The sequence below is a fragment of the Rhinatrema bivittatum genome, chromosome 3, assembly GCF_901001135.1.
Source record: "Rhinatrema bivittatum chromosome 3, aRhiBiv1.1, whole genome shotgun sequence".
Classification (NCBI taxonomy): Eukaryota; Metazoa; Chordata; class Amphibia; order Gymnophiona; family Rhinatrematidae; genus Rhinatrema; species Rhinatrema bivittatum.
In genome coordinates, this window is record NC_042617.1 from 352028659 (window position 1) to 352051198 (window position 22540).

Consider the following 22540-nt stretch of genomic DNA (forward strand, 5'->3'; position numbering starts at 1 on the left):
GTAAAATAACAAGTGTGTGTGTGTGTGTGTGTGTGCAACTTTACTCTATAATGCTGCTCATGAACACTAAAATAGATTCCACAATCCCAGGAGGAAAACGGTTATCCTCTCTTCGCCAAGTCCTAGTCATATGGCTCCAGATATAACACAGATGGCCAGTCTGACATTGTTTCTTTCCGAGTCCTGACTCCGGATGTCAGAAGCTGTTGTTGTCCTTCTCCTGTCTCCTCTTCTTTTTTCTTGTTTTCCTATTCTCTTTCTTTTTGATTTTCTTTCCTTTGGGAACCAGGTTTTTCTTCTTTTTAATGTCACATTCACACCCCATTTTTAATTAACTGTATTCCAATTACTGATTACTTTCATACTTCCTATTGGTGTGCGTGATATTACCTAAAGTTTACATTCTTGACTAGGTGAAGGCTGACACTGTTGGCTAAGCTCAATACCTTGCAGCTGTATTTATACTTTGGTATGTGGTTCATTATGTTCTTACCGTCTGTATTTTATAACCCGCGCAAACTTTGCTACTTACACAGGCTTTCTGAAAAGTACTTCTTGCATTTTTACAGAGCACACTACATATTTTCAAGGCTGAGATTTGGTGCCTAGGTCTTTAAATGGTAAAGTGCTGGAGCTATCAATAGTGAATTGCTTGTTATCCTCAACCCTGGTATCTACTCCCAAAGAGTCAATCTGTAATGGAAGGTCTATTTGAAAGTCCAACATCTTGAAATCACTTTTTTTTTCCTCTTCTTTCGACAGATCTACCAAGACATCACTTCCATGGGTCTTTTTTTACACCTGACCTACAAGACTGCAAAGAAGCAAGATGCCTAATAGGAAGCTAAGCTACCCTAGTGCGTCTCTCTGAATATGACGCTGCATGTGTCCGGGTCAGCTCCTGCGAAAATCTTTGACAGAGCATCCTTCTGACCACTTGAAAGGTCTGTAAAAATGATACTGTATCACATCAAAATAAATAAGCAACACACTGGGACGTGATCATTTCTGTGCTCCGTCCTGATAACATGACCTTATCAAGCTTTGCCGCTGTGCGTGGGCGATGACTGCTAAGCTGTAGATGAAACTTGAATACACTGCATACTAAACTAAAAGATGACTTTATTTTAAATCATATCTTTGATTGCCCACAAACCTAGAGTGTTTTGGAAATAAACAGGAGAGAACAGAATAGGGGAGAAACTAAAAAAAAAAAAAAAAATCAAGACCACATGCTGCAGGTCGTTTTCCTTTCTCCTTTCATACAAGAAAATAAAAAAGGCAAATGCATAAAATTAAAATCTTGCAATCCATTGAAAAAAGATTTACATTATTTTTATATAGTACAAAACCCCATAAAAACTGAATGGGGAAAATGAGCTTAACAATTTTGCTCATTACTGTAATGTCTCTTCCTCCTTTGGCTATATGGACACTCAACCCTATCAGCCACTCAGAGGTAGATTTTGAAAGCCTTGCATGCACAAAAACGGACACTTACACACGTGGACCCCGTGGGAGCTCATGAATTTTATATAGCCGGCAAGGGCGCATATACATTAATGTACCTGTGCCCAGAAAAAATAGGCAGAGCCAGCACTAATGTGTGTAACCCCTAATTTTCCTCAGCCAGTGTGCATATGTTATGCACATAACTTTGCTACAGCTCCTCAATAAGCACAGGAGTGAGAGAGAGAGAGCCTCTTTATAAAGCTCAGCTTGACACTCAATATATGGACCTTTGTAAGGGGGCACTTTGATTCGGGGTAAGTTTTCGTGAGGTGGGTTGGGATTAGGGTGGGTATTGTTACAGACACTTATAACTTACGCATATACTTTATAAATTAGTGTGCATCTTTGCACTGCTCCAATGCATAAATCAACTCAGCACCACCATACAGTAAGCTCCCAGACCCTCTTGTTCCCTCAACACTGAAGCCCCTCCCCCAATAATGACACAATAAAGGATCTCTAAATCCTCCAACACCTCCAAACTTGGTGCTTAGTTTGTCATGGGACTGAGTGAGTGGGTTATTTGGATGTCTATACCTCAGGGAGTGGAGGGTATAGAAGGGTTATATTTATATATATGTCTAGGTCAGTGATGGCTAACCTATGACACGTGTGTCAGAGGTGATACGCCGAGACGTTTTTGCTGACACTCATAGCGTTTCGTGGACTATCAGGAAATTAACCCAAAAACACAGCCTGACCCTTTAAAATTAGTTTTTTAGTATCCCCCCCCCCTCCGGACCCCCCCCCCCCCCCCCCCCACCCCCAATGCCTCCGGGCGCAGGGAGGCTCATGCGGCGCAGCGACAGGCAGATGGGCAAGGCCATGGTGAGGCTCACTTCACCATGGCCCGAAGAAAAAGATCGCATTTAAATGTGCTGATGCTCCTCCTCCTTCCTGCCTGTATGGCCCCGGAAGTAAACGTTGCCGGAACCGCGTGGGCAGAAAGGAGGAGGAGCATCAGCACTTGCAGAAGAGGAGCAGCGCTTACGAGCTGCGAATCCCAAGTTGCAGCGGCTCGAGAAAAGGAAAAGGCCCGGTAGCAGGGCCGCTGCAGCCCAAGAAGATCAGGGCCGCTGCAGAGCCCATCCTGTGGCGACCCGCGAAGAGGAGGCCCATAGGTGAGAGAGAGGTTGAGGGTCTGTAGAGGGTGTGTGTGTGTGTGTGTGTGTGTGTGTGTATGAGATGAGTTGAGAGATTGTGTGTGAGAGTGAGGAACTGAATGTTTGCAGAGACAGCATGTGAGAGCCTCTGTGTGTGTGAGAGAGGCAGCATGTGACAGTGAGAGCCTGTGCTTGAGCAAGACAGCATGTGGGAGTGAGAGAGAGCCTGTATATGTGAGTCAGACAGCATGTGCCAGTGAGAGACTGTGTGTATGAATGATTGTATGAGAGAGAGCATGTGACAGTGAGAGCCTGTGTGTGTGTGAGAGAGAGAAATGCATGTGAGAATGAGAACCTGACTGTGTGTTTGAGGGAAGAAGATGGAGAGAAAAGAAACAGAAAAAAAGACAATATAAAAGGAATTGGCAAAAAAAAATAAGAAAGGGAAGATGGAAAAAAATAAGAAAGGGAAGGTGGGAAAAAAAAGCCTGTGACCAACCAATTATAAAACTAAGATCAGACAGCAAAGGTAAAAAAAAAAAATTACTTTTTAGTGATTGGCACATGTAATCTTTGGGAATGTGCAAGAATAGCACTTTCTCTAAGGATCTCACAATGTACGAGATCAGCATGGAGAAAGTGGAAGCCCATGGGGCCTGCACAGAGGAGGCAGCAGAATGGGCTTCAGTGTCAGTAGCAGCAATCGGCACCTCCCCAATAGCCATGTGGCAGCAGTGACAGTGGCAACAGAGGAATGAGAGAGGTTCCGAGGTTGCTGGCAAAAGAGAGGGGGTCTGCCTTTAGTGTGTGCATGTGTATGAATGGGACTCTGCCTGGGGCTGTATGTGTGTGAATGCATGGGTGCCTGCCTGGGGGTCAGTGTGTGTGTGTGTGTGAGAATGACTTGGAGCTTGCCTGGGTGTGTGTGTTTGTGTGTATGTGAGGGAGCCAGTGAGTGTGAGAGCATGAGTGTGTATGAGAAAATCCAAGGGAGTAAGAGTTTGTGTGTGTGTGTGTGTGGGGGGGGAGGGGGAGTGTCTTAGAGCCTGAGAGTGTGTCAGTGTCAGTGAGAGTGAGAGGTTATGGTGGATATAAGAGCATGAATGTGTATGTATGTGACAGTGTATGTGTGAGAGAGAATAGACATGTGAGTATGTGTGAGAGAGAAAGGATAACCTCCTAATCCTGGACAATATCAGGATGACTGGAAATCAAGAGCTCCCACAGAAGGGGACAGCAGGGGCTTTTTAAAATCCTTATTAGTTTTAATTGAAGATTTAGCCAATGAAATTCAGCAACAAAAAAGTCACTAAGCAGATAAGGTAAAGAATTATTTGTTTTTGCTTTATTAATAAATACAGGACATATATTTCAATTATAACTTTGTTATTAATTAGAGCTACAAATATCACAAAATTATGGATTTTGTGATATTTGTTCATTTTTTTAATGAATTTTGACACACTGAGCTCAAAAGTTTGGCCATCACTGGTTTAGGTCAACTGGGACTGCGGGTGTCTCTGAGTATGTCCTTGGGTGTGTCCTTGGGTGTGGTATGTGTGTCTGGAGAATATGGGTGTGTCTCTGAGTGGGGGCATGGGTACATGTGTCTGTGAGTTGGGGTGTGGAAATGTTTGTATGTGGGTGTCTGTGGGGGGGATGGTGGCACATTCTCTCCCACTCACACCCTCCATATGCTATTGCTCTCTCAGCTTCTCTCTCCTTTCTTAACCCTTTCCTCCAACCCTGTTTTTTTCCACACACTCATAACCCCCTCTCTTCCTCTCACGCACACTACCTCGCTTCCTCTTCTCCCTCCTTTTCCTTCATCCTTCTCCTCATCACCTTTTCCATCACTCCCTTTTCCTCACTCTAATTCCCTTTCCATCTCTCAACCTCATCTTCCTTTCCTAGGGATGAGTGAGTGAGTGTGTATCATTACGGTGTGAGTAGGTGATGTGGATGTTTGCATCTCAGGGAGTGAAGGGCATGGGGCAATTGTGTATATATGTATGTCTGAGTGAGTGGGGAGTGTAGATGTGTCTCTGAGTGTGTGTGTGTGTGTGTGTGTGTGTGTGTGTGTGAGACCTTGGGTAGACTGTGTATGTGCATATGTGTGGGGAGTGTGGGCGTGTCTCTGAGTGGAGGATATGGGGGTATGTGTCTCTGAGTGTGAGGTGTGAGTTTTTAGGGGTGTGTTTGTCTCTCTGAATTGTGTGTGTGTGTGTGTCTCTGAGAATTCACAGTGTGATTCTGTCTCTCTGAAATGGGTGTGTGTGTGTGTGTCTCTGAGAGTTGAAAGTTGAGTTGAGAGCTATTATTATTGTAATTATTTCACTGTCTAACCTTCACTCAGAACAGATGACTACAAATGGTTCAGGACACTGCTGCCAAAGTAATCTTTAATAAAAAGAAATGTGATTATGTACCCAGGGCCGGCGGAAGCACTAGGCGAACTAGGCGATCGCCTAGGGCGCTGAGCATTAGGGGGCGCCGAGCCGCTGACGGCCAATGGCCGCCGGTGGACGTCATCCCAATGGCAGATACACACAGCAAGAAGATCGCAGGGCCGTGGTACAGTCGCGTCTAAACATGCTGGTGCTCCTCCTCCTCCTTCCTGCCCGCGCGGCCCTGGAAGAAAAATGTTGCCGGAGCCGCGCGGGCAGGAAGGAGGAGGAGGAGCATCAGCCAATGCAGGAACTTCTCCTCCTTCCTGCCCGCGCGACCCCGGAAGAAAAATGTTGCCGGAGCCGCGCGGGCAGGAAGGAGGAGAAGCAAGGAGGAGGAGCATCAGCCAATGCAGGAACTTCTCCTCCTTCCTGCCCACGCGGCCCCGGAAGAAAAATGTTGCCGGAGCCGCGCGGGCAGGAAGGAGGAGGAGGAGCATCAGCCAATGCAGGAACTTCTCCTCCTTCCTGCCCGCGCGACCCCGGAAGAAAAATGTTGCCGGAGCCGCGCGGGCAGGAAAGAGGAGGAGCATCAGCCGCGTGCCGGAAGGAGGAGGAGCATCTGCCACGTTCAGAAGAGGATCAGCACGGCTCGAGAAGACCGGGGCCGCTGCAGAGCCCATCCTGCAGTGGCCCGTGAAGAGGAGGCCCAGAGGTGAGAGAGAGAGACTGAGGGTTTGTACAGTGTGTATGTGTGCGTGTATGAGATGAGTTGAGAGACTGTGTGTGTGTGTGGGAGTGAAGACCTGAATGTTTGCAGAGACAGCATGGGAGAGCCTTTGTGTGTGTGAGAGACAGCATGTGGTAGTGAGAGCCTGTGCTTGAGCAAGACAGCATGTGGGAGTGAGAGAGAGCCTGTGTGAGTGTGTGTGTGTGTGTGAGTCAGCATGTGACAGTGAGAGCCCGTGTGTAGGAATGATTGTATGAGAGAGAGCATGTGACAGTGAGAGCCTGTGCTTGAGCAGGACAGCATGTGGGAGTGAGAGAGAGCCTGTGTGTGTGAGTCAGCATGTGACAGTGAGAGCCTGTGTGTAGGAATGATTGTATGAGAGAGAGCATGTGACAGTGAGAACCTGTGCTTGAGCAAGACAGCATGTGGGAGTGAGAGTTAGACAGCATGTGCAAGAGAGAGACTGTGTATAAATGATTGTATGAGGGACAGCATGTGAGAATGAGTGCCTGTGTATGTGAGAGAGAGAAAGCATGTGAGAATGAGAACCTGACCGTGTGTTTGAGGGAAGCAGACAGATGGAGAGAAAATAAATATGTTATAAAAGGAATTGGCAAAAAAATAAGAAAGGGAAGGTGGAAAAAAAAAAGCCTGTGACCAACCGATTAGAAAACTAAGATCAGACAGCAAATGTAAAAAGAAATACATTACTTTTTACTGATTGGAACATGTAATCTTTGGGAATGTGCAAGAATAGCACTTTCTCTATGCGGATCTCACAATGTACGAGATCAACATAGAGGAACTGGAAGCCCATGGGGCCTGCACAGAGGAGGCAGCAGAATGGGCTTCAGTGCCAATAGCAGCAATCAGCACCTCCGCAATAGCCATACAGCGGCAGTGACAGTGGCAGCAGAAGAATGAGAGAGGCTCTGAGGTTGCTGGCAAAAGAAAGAGAGGGGGTCTCTGCCTTTAGTGTGTGCATGTGTATGAATGGGAGTCTGCCTGGGGGTGTATGTGTGTGAATGCATGGGTGCCTGCCTGAGGGTGTGTCTGTGAATGAGAATGTATGGGTGTCTTCCTGGGGTTTGTATGTGTGAGAATAGGTGCCTGCCTGTTTGTGGTGTATGGGTGGGTGTGAGAATAAATTGGTGCCTGCCTGGGGGTCTGTGTGTGTGAGAATGAATGTGTGCATGCCTGGGGGATGGGGAGGGAGTGGTGTGAAAATGAATGGGAGCCTGCCTGGGGTCCAGTGTGAGAATGACTAGGAGCTTGCCTGTGTGTGTGTGTGTGTGTGAGAACGAGTGGGAACTTGCCTGGGAGTGTGTGTTTGTGTGTATGTGAGGGAGCCAGTGAGAGTGAGAGCATGAGTGTGTATGAGAAAATCCAGGGGAGTAAGAGTTTGTGTGGGGGTGTGTGTGGAGGGGGAGAGAGTGCCTTAGAGCCTGAGTGTGTCAGTGTCTGTGAGAGCGAGAGGTTATGGTTGGGTATAAGAGCATGAATGTGTATGTATGTGACAGTGTATGTGTGAGAGAGAATGGACATGTGAGTATGTGTGAGAGAGAGAGGATAACCTCCTAATCCTCGACAATATCAGGGTGACTGGAAATCAAGAGCTCCCATGTATGGACAGCAGGGGCTTTTTAAAATCCTTATTAATTTTAATTATTGTGTGTTATTTGATATATGTACTGTTTTGAAATATTTTATTGGTGTTTGGGAAATTGTAAAAAATGTATATGATTTTAATTAATAGAAATTCTATTTATCAGTAGTTTTAAAATATTGTATTAGTATGGTTTTACTATTATAACTGATGCTTTGTTTCTTGATTTTATTTGTTTTATGAGGAATGGTGGTTCTGTTTTTCCATTATTAATGCACAGAGTCTGGCTTCTTGGGGTTTCCATTCCAGTTTTTGTCTAATTTGTGCTCCTTTATTTTGTATTCTGTATTTGGTGAGGGTCTGTCTCTGCTCTGTGTGTGTGACCACGATGAGAGATTCTGCTAGCATGTAGTGTCTGTATAGGGATCTATAGCAATCGGGTTTGTTTTGTTTCCTCAGTAGGTGGTGTATTGTTATCCCAGGACCCAGTGTAATATTTACCCTTGCTTTTTCACAGGTAGGGTTATTATTGTTTGAATCCTTGGTGTTATTACTGTTATGTTATGATGGGATTGCAATATAGATTTTGGGTGTCTCTTTTGCGGTGCTTTATGTTAGTTCACAATGTGTCTGGCAGTGGAAGGTGTTTGTGCTGCTGTTACTGTGAGGTGACACCAGAATTTGAAAATATCTTTTAGTATGATGAGCTGTAAGGGAAACATCCAAGCTCCATTGTTTGGGGGAATTTCAGTGGATGCACAGAGATACAGAACTGGAGGTGCAGGATTTGTATTGACATTCTGTCCCTTCCTATATATTCCAGACTTCATTCTCATAATCATATAGAATTAGTTGAATGAGGCTATCAAATAATTTTATAGTAGTTTTACTAGAAGTGTGAAACTGGCCAGCTTTTTAAAATAATGCAGAGGACCCTTTGGACTTTTTAAACAACACTTTTTTTTATAACCACTTTTAAAGCAGGATCCATGCTATAGAGGTGGGTGTGATGAAGAAATGTCATTTTGGCTCCCCCCCCCCACCCAAAACAAATTCTTCTGTCTAGAGATGCCACTGATTTTCTGTGGCACACAAATGCATTGGCCCCTGGGCGCTGGAGACCCTTGGTGCGCCACTGGGTGTGAGCCATATGGGGCCGCAAGTGGTGGCAAAGAGGAGTGGAGATTTGGCGGGCCGCAAGCAGTGCCCAATCTGCTCGCGACCCAGAAAACCCCAGTCAGCGGGCGTGATTGAGAATGAGGTAGGAGTCGGGGCCGAGACCGGGGGGGGCGCAAGGAAGAAGGCTCGCCTAGGGCGCCAAATCCCCTTGCACCGGCCCTGTATGTACCTCCACTTCTGCATCATCTTCATTGGCTTCCTTTATCCTTCCACATACTGTTGGGTTTGTGACATATTGTGGACTCTTGGTCGAAGTAGCAATGACTCCTCCCATGGGGAGGGGCTCCGTGGGGAACCACAATGATTGGCTAGACTTAGTAAGCAGACACTGAGGAAAGAAGGCTTTATTATACTGCTGTTGATGAGTTTGAATCTTGCCCAAGGAATGGACAGTGCTGTAGTCCAGCGATATCACAGTAAGCTCAGACAATCTCTGTAGTAGATGGTCTCACCCAGACGTAGCAAAGGTTCGGTAGTGTTCCGCAGCGCGGGATAGGCCGTGAACCTGAAGGGTGGAATGAGGAGAGCTGGAGCATAGCGATGCTCACAGAGAAGCAGTGCTGATAACTTCCTTCGGTAGTTAAATGAAGAGAGGGACATGTGGTCGAGGTGCAGGATACCCAGGGCAGGATAGGCCCACGAGGAGCAAGTACCTAGGAGTGCCGAGGGTTCCTGAAAGAAAGCAGACAGGACCCCCGAGGGGCGGGTGTCCTTATGGTTAGGCAGACTAACCCCGGAGGGCGAGTAGAAGCGAGAGGCCCCCGAGGAGCAGGTACCCAGAGCTTCCGTAGGAGTGAGATACCCTGGAGGGTAGTGAGGAATCCAAGCAATTTTTTTTCGAGAAAACAGCGACATCTGCTGGACGAAAGCGCCATCTGTTACACCTTACACTAACACACGCTACACTAATCATTTCGCCAGTCCAGGTCCACGTTTCACTTCCATTTTAACACATTTGTGCACTTTTTTCGCCGGAAGATAACTATTTCCTTTACAGATAAAATACACCCACCACCCTCCTCACGCCCCCCACACACATGCCAAATTTATTTACTTCCCAGGCCCTCACAACACACACAAAACCTGACAGAAGTCCGGGAGGCTCCAGCGGGGGGCCAGGACCAGTCCGGGACACATTTCCTGCACTATGGCCGTCGGCTGCCAGCAATCAACATGGCGCCGACGGCCCTTTCCCTTACTTTGCCACTCGGGGACACCAATGGCGGCAGTAGCCCATGTGACATGGTAAGGGCGAGGGCCCTTCGGTGCCATTTTCAGGACTGGCAGCCGGCAGACCTTTGCCCTTACTATGTCAGAGGACCTACCGCTGCCATTGCTCCACCCCACTGACATAGTAAGGGCAAAGGGCCGTCGGAACCCGTTTCAGTGCTCGCAGCTGACGGACCAACGCCAATACATCGCTCCCGGACCGCTCCTGAACGCCCGCTCCACCGACAGGCATTTTTGTCAGGTCTCTGGGGGTCTGGAGGGTGGGGGGTGGTAATGAATTTATTGCGAACATCTTGGGGAGGGGTCACGAGGGGGGCAGGTTTCATTCATTCAGCAACTCTGAGGGGGCAGGGGGGTGGGTTACTTTTTTTCGCAGGGCTGGGGGAGGGGGGGCAGGAGAGTGTGGGGTGGTTAGTTTAAGAGAACTTTTCTCATACGGTTGTTTTTTGGGGGAAGGGGGAGGTTCACACACAAATACATACACTAAACTTGCACGATCTCGGGAACGCACCAAAATAGCCCTCCCCAGACCACAAAACAAATTTGGAAGTGCAAATTTGGTTAGGCACTCCCCTATTTGGCTACATAACGCGCACAGACGCCCAGGGACAGACCACAGGTAGCACCAACAATTTTAATTTCCCAAGTCTTGGGAGGGGGCAGGAGGGTGGGGGGTTATTATTTGATTTAAAGGGTTGGGATTGGGGTTTGTTTGTTTTTAGGGGTGGGGGGGTTCCCACAGAAATAGAAAGACAAAGGTTTTCTGATCTGAAGGGTAGGCAGTAGGCGGGGGAGGTGACAGGGAGGGGAGGGAGAATGAGGGGGGAGGTGAGTGTCAGGGGAGGGAGAATGAGGGGGGAGGTGAGTGTGAGGGGAGAGAGTTGGAGTGGGGACAGGGGAGGGAAGGGGAGGTGAGTGACCAAGAGGGAGGAGGATGAGTGACTGAGGTAAATGAGCAAGGGGAAGGGGGAGGGAGGGTAAAGAACCTGACTCTGCCACTGCAACGCGTGGCCGGGTACTGCTAGTGTTTACATGTTTTATTGAGTATAACCTTTTTTTTACTATTATGTACATCACTTTGATTAAATTTTAACAAATGTAATTAATGAAATAATAAATTAAAAATGTTTTTCATTATTATTATTATTATTATGATGGAATGACCACCATTCAGTTTAAGAATTATTAAAGTGGTTAACAATAAGAAAGAAACATAAACAACAAAACATTTCAAGGAGCAAAAAGTAAATAAGGGAGGCAGGGAGGCAAATATCAGGGAGACATTTTTATGGTGCCCTCTCTCCCACTCACACCCCTATGTAATCTTCCTCTCTCTACATTTCACCCCTTTCCTTTCTCTTTTCCTCTCACTCACTTCTCCTCATCTCACACTTCCTGTGCCTCCTCCCTCAACTCTCTCCCTTTCCCTCCTTCTCCTTTTACACCCCTTCCCATCCTCTCACACTCTTCCCTTCCCTTCCCTCCTCTCCTCTCCTTTCCATTCCTCCCATCTTCCCCTCCTCCTTTCCTTTCTGCTCATCTCTGCTTTCCTTTAATCTCCTCTCCTTCCCTCTCCTTTCTGGGGTTTCATCTTTTGCTGATAGGGATGGGGACCCTGAAAGCACTGAGGCCATATGCCACATAGTGGAGGATGGAAAACTAACCAGCACTACCACGTGGGACTCCTTCTCTTGATGGCAAGGGATGGGGACCCTGCCAGAACTACAGCCCTCCACTATGCCAGATGTCCTCTTGTGCTGATGGCTGTGAATGCGCACAGCCCAGTGTTAACAGAATGAACCGCTGAATGTCTGACAGCTGGTCTCTTATAGTATAGACAAGCCGTTAAGCCCGTTAAAACGGGCTATATCCCTCTGTCTCTCACCTCCCCCTCATTCTCTCTCCCCTCACTCTTCACCACCCCCTACCTCCCTCCCTCACACTCACCCACTCCTCCCCACCCTCCCTCTCACTCACCCCCCCCTCTCTCCCTCCCTCTCACTCACACTCAGTCCCACTCACTCTCACTCAGTCCCACTCCCTCTCCCCTCTCCCTCAGTCCCACTCCCTCCCTCCCTCTCTCCCACTCCCTCCCTCTCACTCAGTCCCACTCACTCCCTCCCCCCCTCACTCAGTCCCACTCACTCCCTCTCACTCAGTCCCACTCCCTCCCTCCCTCTCTCTCACTCAGTCAGTCCCACTCCCTCCCTCCCTCTCTCAGTCCCCCCCTCACTCAGTCCCCCTCCCCTCACTCAGTCCCACTCCCTCCCTCCCTCTCACTCAGTCCCACTCCCTCTCTCTCCTCCCCTCTCACTCAGTCCCTCCCTCTCTCCTCCCTTGCTGCCACCGCCGCCGCCCGCTGCCGCCTCTGCCACCCGACGCCGCTGCCACCCGACGCTGCCGCCACCGCCGCTGCCCCCCGACGCCGCCATCGCCGCTGCCCCCCGACGCCGCCACCACCGGACGCCGCCATCGCCGCTGCCCTCCGACACCGCCATCGCCGCTGCCGCTGCCCCCCGACACCGCCATGTTTTTTTTTTTTTTTTACGCTGGCTAAGACCGACGTCCTTGCCCGCACATGCGCAGTAGAGCTGTGCTCTACTGCGCATTTGCGGGCCGTCGGTCAGGGCCCATTTATAAGGTAGATACTAAGAAGCCAATATACTAAATATGTAATCAATTAATGCTCATAGTCTGGCTACTCTGACACAGGCATTTATAATGAAAAGATTAGACTGTTATAATGGTCTAAATCTGGGGTATCATTAAAAAAAAGAATATGAAAATTAATTTTTACAATCTTTGGCTGTCAGAAGTTTTCTGGCTGTAGATGCAGTGACCATATTTTTGCCCAGGTTTAAAACAACTACACTGATCACCAGTTGAATTTAGTCATCTTTAAGTCACTGTGGATGATCAATGCTGTTGATAAATATGGACCTACTGACCTAAGGGAGGGTTCGATTAAATATGCTCCTTCTAAGATCCTCGAGATCAGCCCATGGTGCATACCTGGTACCTCCTTCTCTTAAGGGAAAGGAGGTTAGCCTTAACTAAAAAACAGGCAGTTTTTGTGTGCAGCTCCAGCCATATGGAATTCAATTGACTAACCACTACAGTAGAGTCCAAAGTGAAATGCAGCAAATTGTCAATATCCACTCAAAGGCATTCACATAAACTTTTACCTTTCAATCCCACTGTGAGTGTAATAATAAAGAGACCATCATAACGACCCATCTTTGTCCATCAACTTCTGCGGATCATGTATAATCATAGGTCTCAATTGTCATAACATTATGTTTCAAATTACTCGGGGGTAATTCATATGCTTGCTGGCTTCCAGGTTTTTTTGGCTCATTAAACTGAAAATAAGCATATAAAAAATTATTGCTGGTAGTACTTTGCTGCTTACTCAAGCCGAGCTCATATGCTAACATTGAGATTGAAAGGTAAAAGTGTGTGTGAATGTCTTTGAGTGGATATGGAATTCAATGCCTTTATTTTCCACCTTCATTATTATTATTATTATTATTATTATTAATTTGTATTATTTATTCAATTTCATTGACTGCACTTTGATACAATGTCATCATCAAGGTGATTTATAATAAAATCCACAAATGTAAAACATAGCTAATAATCATTAGCTGGGTTAAAAAAGGATTGGATAAGTTCTTGGAGGAGAAGTCCATTACCTGCTATTAATTGTTGACTTAGAAAATAGCCACTGTTATTACTAGCAACAGTAGCATGGGATAGACTTAGTTTTTGGGTACTTGCCAGGTTCTTATGGCCTGGATTGGAAACAGGATGCTGGGCTTGATGGACCCTTGGTCTGACCCAGTATGGCATGTTCTTATGTTCTTATTACATAAAGATAGGATTATAATTAAAATAAACTGGTAATACTATTACAGAAAACTTCCAGAGCCTCATAACGGGTTGATCAAATTAATTGCAGGTCATAAGTTTGTGAAAGGAAAAGCAGACTTTCAAATGCTTATGAAATTTTAAGCAATTGTTTTCTTTTCTGAGCACTACTGGGATACTGGTCCATGTGGACGGAGCTTTGTAACTGAATGCTATAAACCGGCTATGCTGTAAACTAAAAACAGAAGGAGATGGAACAATAAGCAAATCTTGCTAAGAGGAGCACAATAATCAAGTAGACTGATAAGGGCACAAATGATTAAGCAAGCACTACAGTTCACCAGAGGATAAAGCTTTATGAGTTAAACTTAAAATTTTAAAACTGACTCTATGGTTAATGGGAAGCTAAAGCAACTCTGCAAGGAGAGACCGAGTCAAATTTTTTGGCACCAAATGAAAATTAACAGCCTTATTTTGAATTTGTTTCAACCTCCTAATCTGGCAAACCATACAGCTCTGATAAAGAGCATTACAGAAATCCAGCCTAGTCAAAATTATTGAAGGGACTGTTTTTTCCAAATCCTTTCTAATGAAATTAAATCACAGCTGATGAAGCATATGAAGATAGTAGAAATAATTTTTTTTTTTTTTTACCACAGCTGAATTTGATCATTCATAGATGATTTAGAATAAAAAAGAGTTCCCACTAAAGTAACCACATTTTTAGATGAAATCTTTGTACCCATTAGTTCAGGAAGAGGTTTAAGACATGATTTGTTCTGCTAATCCAAAGAACTTCAGTTTTTTGTTGGACTTAGCTTAAGTCTATGGCCTTTCTGCCAAGTTGCAACTACTCATTGGTAGGAATTAAGGGTTGACCAATCAGTTAGGTTGCTTGAATCAATAAAAGCAACAAGCTAGAGGTCAACTGCATAAAAGTATCCACTAAAGCTATAATCCTGAATTAGTATAATTAATCGAGCCAGATAAAGAATAAATAAAAGTGGAGCTAACATGGAGCCTCGAGGAACTCCCATATAAAATGTTCTGATCGGTAAAGACTAGCAGGCCGATGCAATAAGACATGCATTAAAACGGGTGCTTCTATTGAGCACTTGTTTCCCTAATGTGCACACAGCCACATCTCCTGGGTATCTGATGAAATATTTAAATGAGCTGCTGCATTAAAAATGATGTGCTAGGGAATAATTGTGCATCTCCAGTGTTCAAGTGCATTAGGTGCCCACAATTGCAATGGGCGCTCAATACAACCATCTGTTTTATCCCACTTCAGGTTGATTTCACCCAATACAGATGCACAATATACACTCACAATAGCAAGGGACGAAATTGGCCTGGAGTGCATCTATTGTGCATCCAGAATATTTTTTTCATCAAGTTATTACATTCTTCTTTCTTAAACACTGCAAGCAGTAGATTACATATAACAATGATACTAAGTAGGAGGCACCACAGAGGACAGTATTTTTTAAATTTCTCCTGAGACCTTGACTCGTGGATTTACTTAATACCAGCTCTGGGGCTTGAGTTAAAACAGCCACATTAAAAAGTGTACATTGGGCACCCAGTGATTTTCTGCATTGTGGGATAATAAGTAATAGCCTCATCTACATAGAATTTACATGTGATGAGTACTATCAGCTATTGTGCGTGCCTTTTGGTCACACTGATTTCTTTATTGAATCAGGTGTTAGTCTAGCGCGTCCAAAACGCGCATCCAACCACGCATAAACCTGTGTGCTAGGCTGGGTGCACTTTATTGCATTGGCCCCTAATTGGGTCCAGCTCAATTTAAACCCACCACTACCTATGGGAGGGGCCGCATAACTCCACCTCTCAAATGTGTGATTTAGAATGTGCATGTATAGCAAGTAATGATTCTCCATGGGCTGTGAAGGAGAGGCTGGAGCAGAAAATAAAAGCAACATAAAATCACTCTAAACACTTGTGTCATGACCATGTTGGTTCAAGTTAATTCTCCAGACAGAAGCAGCACAGTAGTCATGAGCAAAGCGGGGCAGCATCTTCTCCCTAACTGGCCACCTCCCCCTTGGGTTGAGCCCGCAGGTTTTGTTGGCCGGCAGGATTTTGTTGGTGGTGCACCAGGAGCAGAGGTTCAGGCAGAGATGAAGGCCAGGCCTGCTTAGCAACAAGGAGTCAGTCCGAAGGCAAGGAGATGCAGAGCAAGTAGCAACCGGGATACATGAAAAGTCAGGGGCAGAGCAAGGCAGAAACAGTGCAGATCAGGAGACAGAACTGAGCAAGGGAGGGACAGAGTACATAGCAAGGCAAAACTGTAACAGGGTGCAAGGCAAGGTTGGAACTAGACAGGAAAGACACCAGTGGATCAAGAATAGAAACAAGGCAAAACAGGGGCAAGACAAGAAGGACAGAACCTAACAAGACAGACAACAGGCAAGAGGGCCAGTAGAAGGCCCCTCAGGGGCTAGGGAAACCAACAGGACAGCCACTGGAAGGCCACACAGGAACAGATTGTATAATCAAATAGCCCTCCTCTTATGATGGGAACAACTTAATCAATCTAATCCAAACAGTTCCACCATAATGCGGTTTAATGCTAAACAGCATAAATAACAATGAATAACGTAACTGAGTACAGGCCTGTTAACATATTCATTGCTATTTATAAGCACCACTTCATAATAGTTGAGTGATTTAAAATTCCTTTAATGCAAACAAAAAAGTATAATAAATAATTAAAAGGACAATTTAAACTGTATGAGCCCAAGAGCAGCTGGGATCATCTTGCCTTGGCATTTATTAGGTCTGACATACTTTTTTGAAATTAATTTAGCACTAAACCACATTATGGTGGGACTGTTTGGATTAGATTACCTAGGAACAGGCAGCAGGTTCACTGGAAGTCTGTACAGGAGACAAGGGAACAAATAAAGAAATAGGAACTAGACAAGACAAGAAAGTTTCTAAACAGGTCAAACTGAAAACACATACCAGGCAAGGCAAGAAGGCTTCTAATAGGCTACACGGAGAACAGGAAAAAGGCAAGGTGAGAATAAAGATCAGAGGTGGCTACAGTAAGGAGCAAGGAGATGATGAGGCCCTGGGCTGTGGGTGAGGTAGGCTTTAAGGCACGACAGGGCTGCCTAAAAACTTCGAGCAAGCCTAAGCAGCCATGACCATGTTGCATTTGATGGCTCGTGGGGACAGCCTGTGAGGCATTGCTCTCTTTGCAGCTGGCAGGCTCCGGGCAGCTGCTGCTGTCCCAGATGCAGCTGGAGACACCGCCAACTCCTCTCATGACAGGATGCTGCTGAATTCTACCAGCTACTGCCTCTTCCTGCGCCCCTTTAGGTTCAGGGAAGCCCATCAGGCTCTTAAAGGGACCGCGGCAGGAAAGTCCCAGTGGGCCCAACTGATGATATCATCCTATTCACCCTTTATAAGGGCAGCTCCCCCGATGCACTCTGCCTCAGCAACAGGTCCTCCTACATTCTGTAGTGTGTGTTGTTCCAACCTTCGCCTACCCTGCCTGTTCCAGCCTTATCTGTTCCTTTTCCTTTCTCTTGGACAGATACCCTGTTCTGACCCTTGCTTGGACTCTCACTATGCCTGACCGCCACCTGCTTCTGACCACAGCGTGCCCTTAGACCATATCCCTAGTCATCAGTAGAGACCTTTGCCTAAGTCCTGTTGGACCCAGCATCCAAACGCTCAACCCGATGGGAATGTGGGCTTCACCTGGGTCTGCCTGCTGGTGGAGCCCTATAGGAATATAGGGCTCCTCCCTGCAGGAGGAGCCAATCTCACCCCAGCACAAGGTTCCACAGATACAACAGACCACTGAGAACCCCTGCAAGCAGGAGTGGCACACAGCAGCAAGGATCATTACAACTTGATCTATTTAAGAATAAAACCATTTTAAAACTACTTCCGGGAGCCCCAGAGTCTATAAATGTCTTAAAAATAACTGATAATTCATAGTGTCAAAGGCTGTATTCACATCCAGGAAGATCATATAAAGCATCCTTCCTAGATTCAGCTTTAATTCTGATCTTGCTTATAAGATTCAGTGCTAAAACCTTTCCTATATTTTGACAAGGTTGTATGGCAATTAACAAAATTAATCAATTGAATGCATACTACACTTTTTTATGACCTTAGCCTGAAAAAGTATGTGGCAGGGGTCTCAACCCACCACTATATATTTTTCCCTAAAGACTATTTTACTAAGTTATGGGTAGTAAGAGGAGCTGTAAATTTTGGAATTCCTTCCATTGCTTTAACCCCCACCTTCTTGGGGGAGAGGCAGCTCTGGGGTTTATAGATGCTGGGAGCATGCCCAGTGGGTTAGAGGGCAAAGTTGGAGATGGAAGGTGCTGGAGATTACCTCTTGATCTCAGAGTGAAGGAAGAAGTTGGAGTTCAAAGAGAAAGAGAGAAGGTTGGAGGGCAAAGGAGTGGAGGTTCATCTAGAGTCTCAATTGAGGAGAAGAGATTTGACCATTGGAGAGTTTTTGCAATTGACTAGTCTGGAAGGAAAGGCTCCCCCCCTGTATCTAGAAAGGCTGTGTCACTGATCTTTAACCCAAGCTGCAATGCAAAAGCCAGGGTGGAGAGATTTATAGGCTGTGATAAATGAGGACTCACATTTTTCCCAGTTTATGCTGGAGTTGCCCAGTACCCTACCCTCCAGTGGAAAGGGAATGTTAAGCCTGGTTGGTGGTGCAACAGAGGATAGACCCACAAGAGGAACAAGGATATAGAAACCACAGTTTGACTATTATGATTTTTATGCTGTTTGATGTTTCCATACTGATTGGGACTTTATTTTTTTCTGCACGTAAACTTTAATTTGAACATCAAAGTGGACACTTCTCTTTTATTTTTGCTTCTGGCACCTGTATTTGATGTTATTTTTCAGTGGTTTTTGGGGTCACCCCTGCACCTAAGTGGCAACCCAGAGTAAAGAACAGTGGAGTTTTCCTCAAATGTGCCTAGGGCCCTGGAAGTTTATCTTTAACCCCACTGGGTGAATCCCAGCAAAAGTAGTTGCCTGGATGCAGTGAACAACCAAAATGGGGACTCCGCTGCAGGTAGATTAGAGAGAGGCTGCAATTCTGAAGACTAGTTTGATTAGGCTCTCGACCCTTAAAAATTGGACAAACAAGAGCTTATAAAAGAGGCCGAACAGGCTTGAATTCACAATTTCAGTGAGATAAGGGATCAGACCCACTTCACAAATTTTGAAGGAATAGGGTCAAGTATTGAAGTGGAAGCTCTTTTAGCAGGGGTGGCCAATTCCGGTCCTCAAGAGCCACAAACAGGTCGGGCATTCAGGATATCCACAATGAATTTTCATGAGATACATTTACATGTGCTATCTCCATTGCATATACATTATCTTATGCATACTCATTGTAGATATCCTGAAAACCAGATCTGTTTGTAGCTCTTGAGAGCTGGCGTTGGCCATGCCTGTGTTTTATAGTTTCCAAGTTTTTCTGGGTTCCAATCTGTGAAAGTTTATCGAATCATGAAAATGAACTCCTGGGAGAGCTAGAAAACTGGACAGGTAAATCATAGCATTCAGGTTTAAAAAGAAACTGAGCATAATTAGTAGAAAATTCCTTTTGGATATACTCCGTTTGACCAAATCTGTCAGGAACATTCTGGCTCTTTATTTCTCTATATTCAGGTGTTTTCTTGACTTTGGCTTTCAATTATTCTTTTTCTGCGCTCGAGTAGAGGAGTGTTTGGAATTATTGGGAGGCATTTTCTGTAAGGATATTTTGGGGCTTATAGAGCATTATGAGGAAGATAGGAGGTTTTGCATAAGGTTTTGTTTTGAGTTTTGTTATTTTAAACTGTGATTCTTTCTGTAATGTGACTGTTGCAACATGCTTCGAGAGCCATTTGGTAGTGAAGTATGAAAAAAATGTATTATTATAGTACAATCCCTAAACCCCTTGGTGTGCTAAAAGAAAGATGATGCAATATGCCAGTGGATTAAAATTTAACGTTATCCTATGCTAAACAGAAACAAAGCATGCTAATGACCTCATTTATCATTAGCGTGCTATGAAGAAAGGTCCCTAGAGCAGAAGCTAAATTTAAAGTGCTCTATTATTGCTTTAAACTTAGTTTCTGTTAAAGGTCACTAGCAAACTGCTAAGTGCACCAATCTGGTCATGTTTTTGGCCTTCCCCTCAACTAAAGTAAAAAAAAAATGATCCCCATCTCCTGATCCTTCCTCTAACCATATCTAATCCAAATAAAGCTCCCTCCCACCCATACATCAAAATTAAAAGCCCCTACCTCTTGATCCTTCTTCTATCTGGTTGAGGAGGGATTGAGAGATAGGGGCTTATCATTTTTCCTATCCACCTGATCAAAATAAAGAAAACTTCCCCCATACATACAATCACCCTTCCATCCAGCCGATTGAAACAAAAAGCATTCCAGTAGTCCCGGGATGCCTCAATAAATGTTCCTAATGCCTTACCTCCTACGTATTCAGTGTCCAGCGTTTCTCACTTTTTAGTGTGACTGGATTTTCTTTTCAGTGGTAAGGCTGCTCTATCTACATGTAAGTGACACATACAGATATGCACAACCTAATGGGGCCGATGCAATATGGTGCGCTGAGCAGAGCGCACTCTTAACATGCAGTTGGACTTGGGTAGAATAGGCGCTAATCAATCCCCTAATGCAATAAGGGGATTAGTGCCTATTCAACGTACGTCTAACGTGGAGTGAATGTAATAGTGCTTTTCACATGCAAATGCATGTGAATGAGGCTATTAGGCATTCACTCCCGATGCACATTTAACTGTCATCTATTAATGCCTGTGCGATAGCACAAGGGAGAGGCGGAGTAAATAGCACACACATATAGGATAAATCACAACAAGCAAATGTGCGGCATATAAAATAAACTGGACAATAATAGTATAAGCAACAACCAGTTGATTTAACAATGGTGTACAACCAGTTGACTTAACAATGGTGTACAAGCATTGTTAAATCTATACTAAAATATCTTGCACAAGGTTTTGTGCAAATGTAAAATAAATAACTGGTTGTTGGTTATACTATTGTCCAGTTTATTTTATATGCCGCACATTTGCTTGTTGTGATCTATTAATGCCTGCCAGGATAATAGATGTGTGCATCAAAAAAAGAATAAATAGAAATGAAATAAAATTTAAAAAAAAATGATGATCAGGCCCATCACAAAAACCGATGCCAAGTTTAACGGCGTCGGTTTTCGTTACCGGCAGACAGCCATGAAAACCGACGCCGATAAACCCAGCGTTGGTTTTCGTGACTAGGTCTCTGAAAACCAATGCCGAGTTTATCAGCGTCGGTTTTCATGGCTGTCTGCCGCTAAGGAAAACCAATGCCGATAAACCCAGTGTTAGTTTTCATGACTGCTAAAAACTAGGGATGTGAATCGTTTTAGGACGATTAAAATTATCGTCCGATAATTTTAATATCGTCTTAAACCGTTATGGAACACAATACAATACAGATTCTAACGATTTATCGTTATAAATCGTTAGAATCGTGAGCCGGCACACTAAAACCCCCTAAAACCCACCCCCGACCCTTTAAATTAAATCCCCCACCCTCCCGAACCCCCCCCAAATAACTTAAATAACCTGCGGGTCCAGCGGCGGTCCGGAACGGCAGCGGTCCGGAACGGGCTCCTGCTCTGAATCTTGTCGTCTTCAGCCGGCGCCATTTTCCAAAATGGCGCCAAAAAATGGCGGCGGCCATAGACGAAAAAGATTGGACGGCAGGAGGTCCTTCCGGACCCCCGCTGGACTTTTGGCAAGTCTCGTGGGGGTCAGGAGGCCCCCCACAAGCTGGCCAAAAGTTCCTGGAGGTCCAGCGGGGGTCAGGGAGCGATTTCCCGCCGCGAATCGTTTTCGTACGGAAAATGGCGCCGCCCATACGCGTATGGCCGGCGCCATTTTCCGTACGGAAAATGGCGCCGGCAGGAGATCGACTGCAGGAGGTCGTTCAGCGAGGGTTCCGGCGCCTCGCTGAACGACCTCCTGCAGTCGATCTCCTGCCGGCGCCATTTTCCGTATGGAAAATGGCGCCGGCCATACGCGTATGGCTGGCGCCATTTTCCGTACGAAAACGATTCGCGGCGGGAAATCGCTCCCTGACCCCCGCTGGACCTCCAGGAACTTTTGGCCAGCTTGTGGGGGGCCTCCTGACCCCCACGAGACTTGCCAAAAGTCCAGCGGGGGTCCGGAAGGACCTCCTGCCGTCCAATCTTTTTCGTCTATGGCCGCCGCCATTTTCGGCGCCATTTTGGAAAATGGCGCCGGCTGAAGACGACAAGATTCAGAGCAGGAGCCCGTTCCGGACCGCTGCCGTTCCGGACCGCCGCTGGACCCGCAGGTTATTTAAGTTATTTGGGGGGGGGGTTCGGGAGGGTGGGGGATTTAATTTAAAGGGTCGGGGGTGGGTTTTAGGGGGTTTTAATGTGCCGATTTTTCGATTTTTCGATTTTTAACGATTTTTCACGATTTTTCACGATATTTTACCCCCCCAAACGGCAACAATACGATTCCCTCCCCCTCCCAGCCGAAATCGATCGTTAAGACGATCGAGGACACGATTCACATCCCTACTAAAAACCAATGCCGTGTTTATCGGTGTTGGTTTTCGTGACTCCCGTATGGCAGTAAGGGAAACCGATGCCAATAAACTCGGCATTTTTTTTAGCAACTTAAACCAATGCTGGGTTTATTGGCATCGGTTTCCCTTACTGCCTTAAGGCGGTCACGAAAACCGACGCCAGGTTTATTGGCATTGGTTTTCGTGACCGGCGTACAGCAGTCACAAAAACAGTTTGGATTTGCGTTAGCAAGGATGCATCCTTGCTAATGCGACCCCCCTAATTT

At 45.7% G+C, this 22540-nt stretch overlaps 1 long non-coding RNA gene across 1 annotated transcript in view; it reads left to right on the forward strand.

Annotated features, from left to right (window-relative positions):
- The first annotated feature begins 207 nt into the window (after positions 1 to 207).
- LOC115087811 overlaps positions 208 to 22540 on the forward strand; it is a 92774-nt gene continuing 70441 nt past the window's right edge. The window contains exons 1-2 of the long non-coding RNA XR_003855620.1: positions 208 to 469; positions 763 to 944. This is a non-coding gene — a long non-coding RNA (uncharacterized LOC115087811). The remainder of the gene's footprint in view (positions 470 to 762; positions 945 to 22540) is intronic.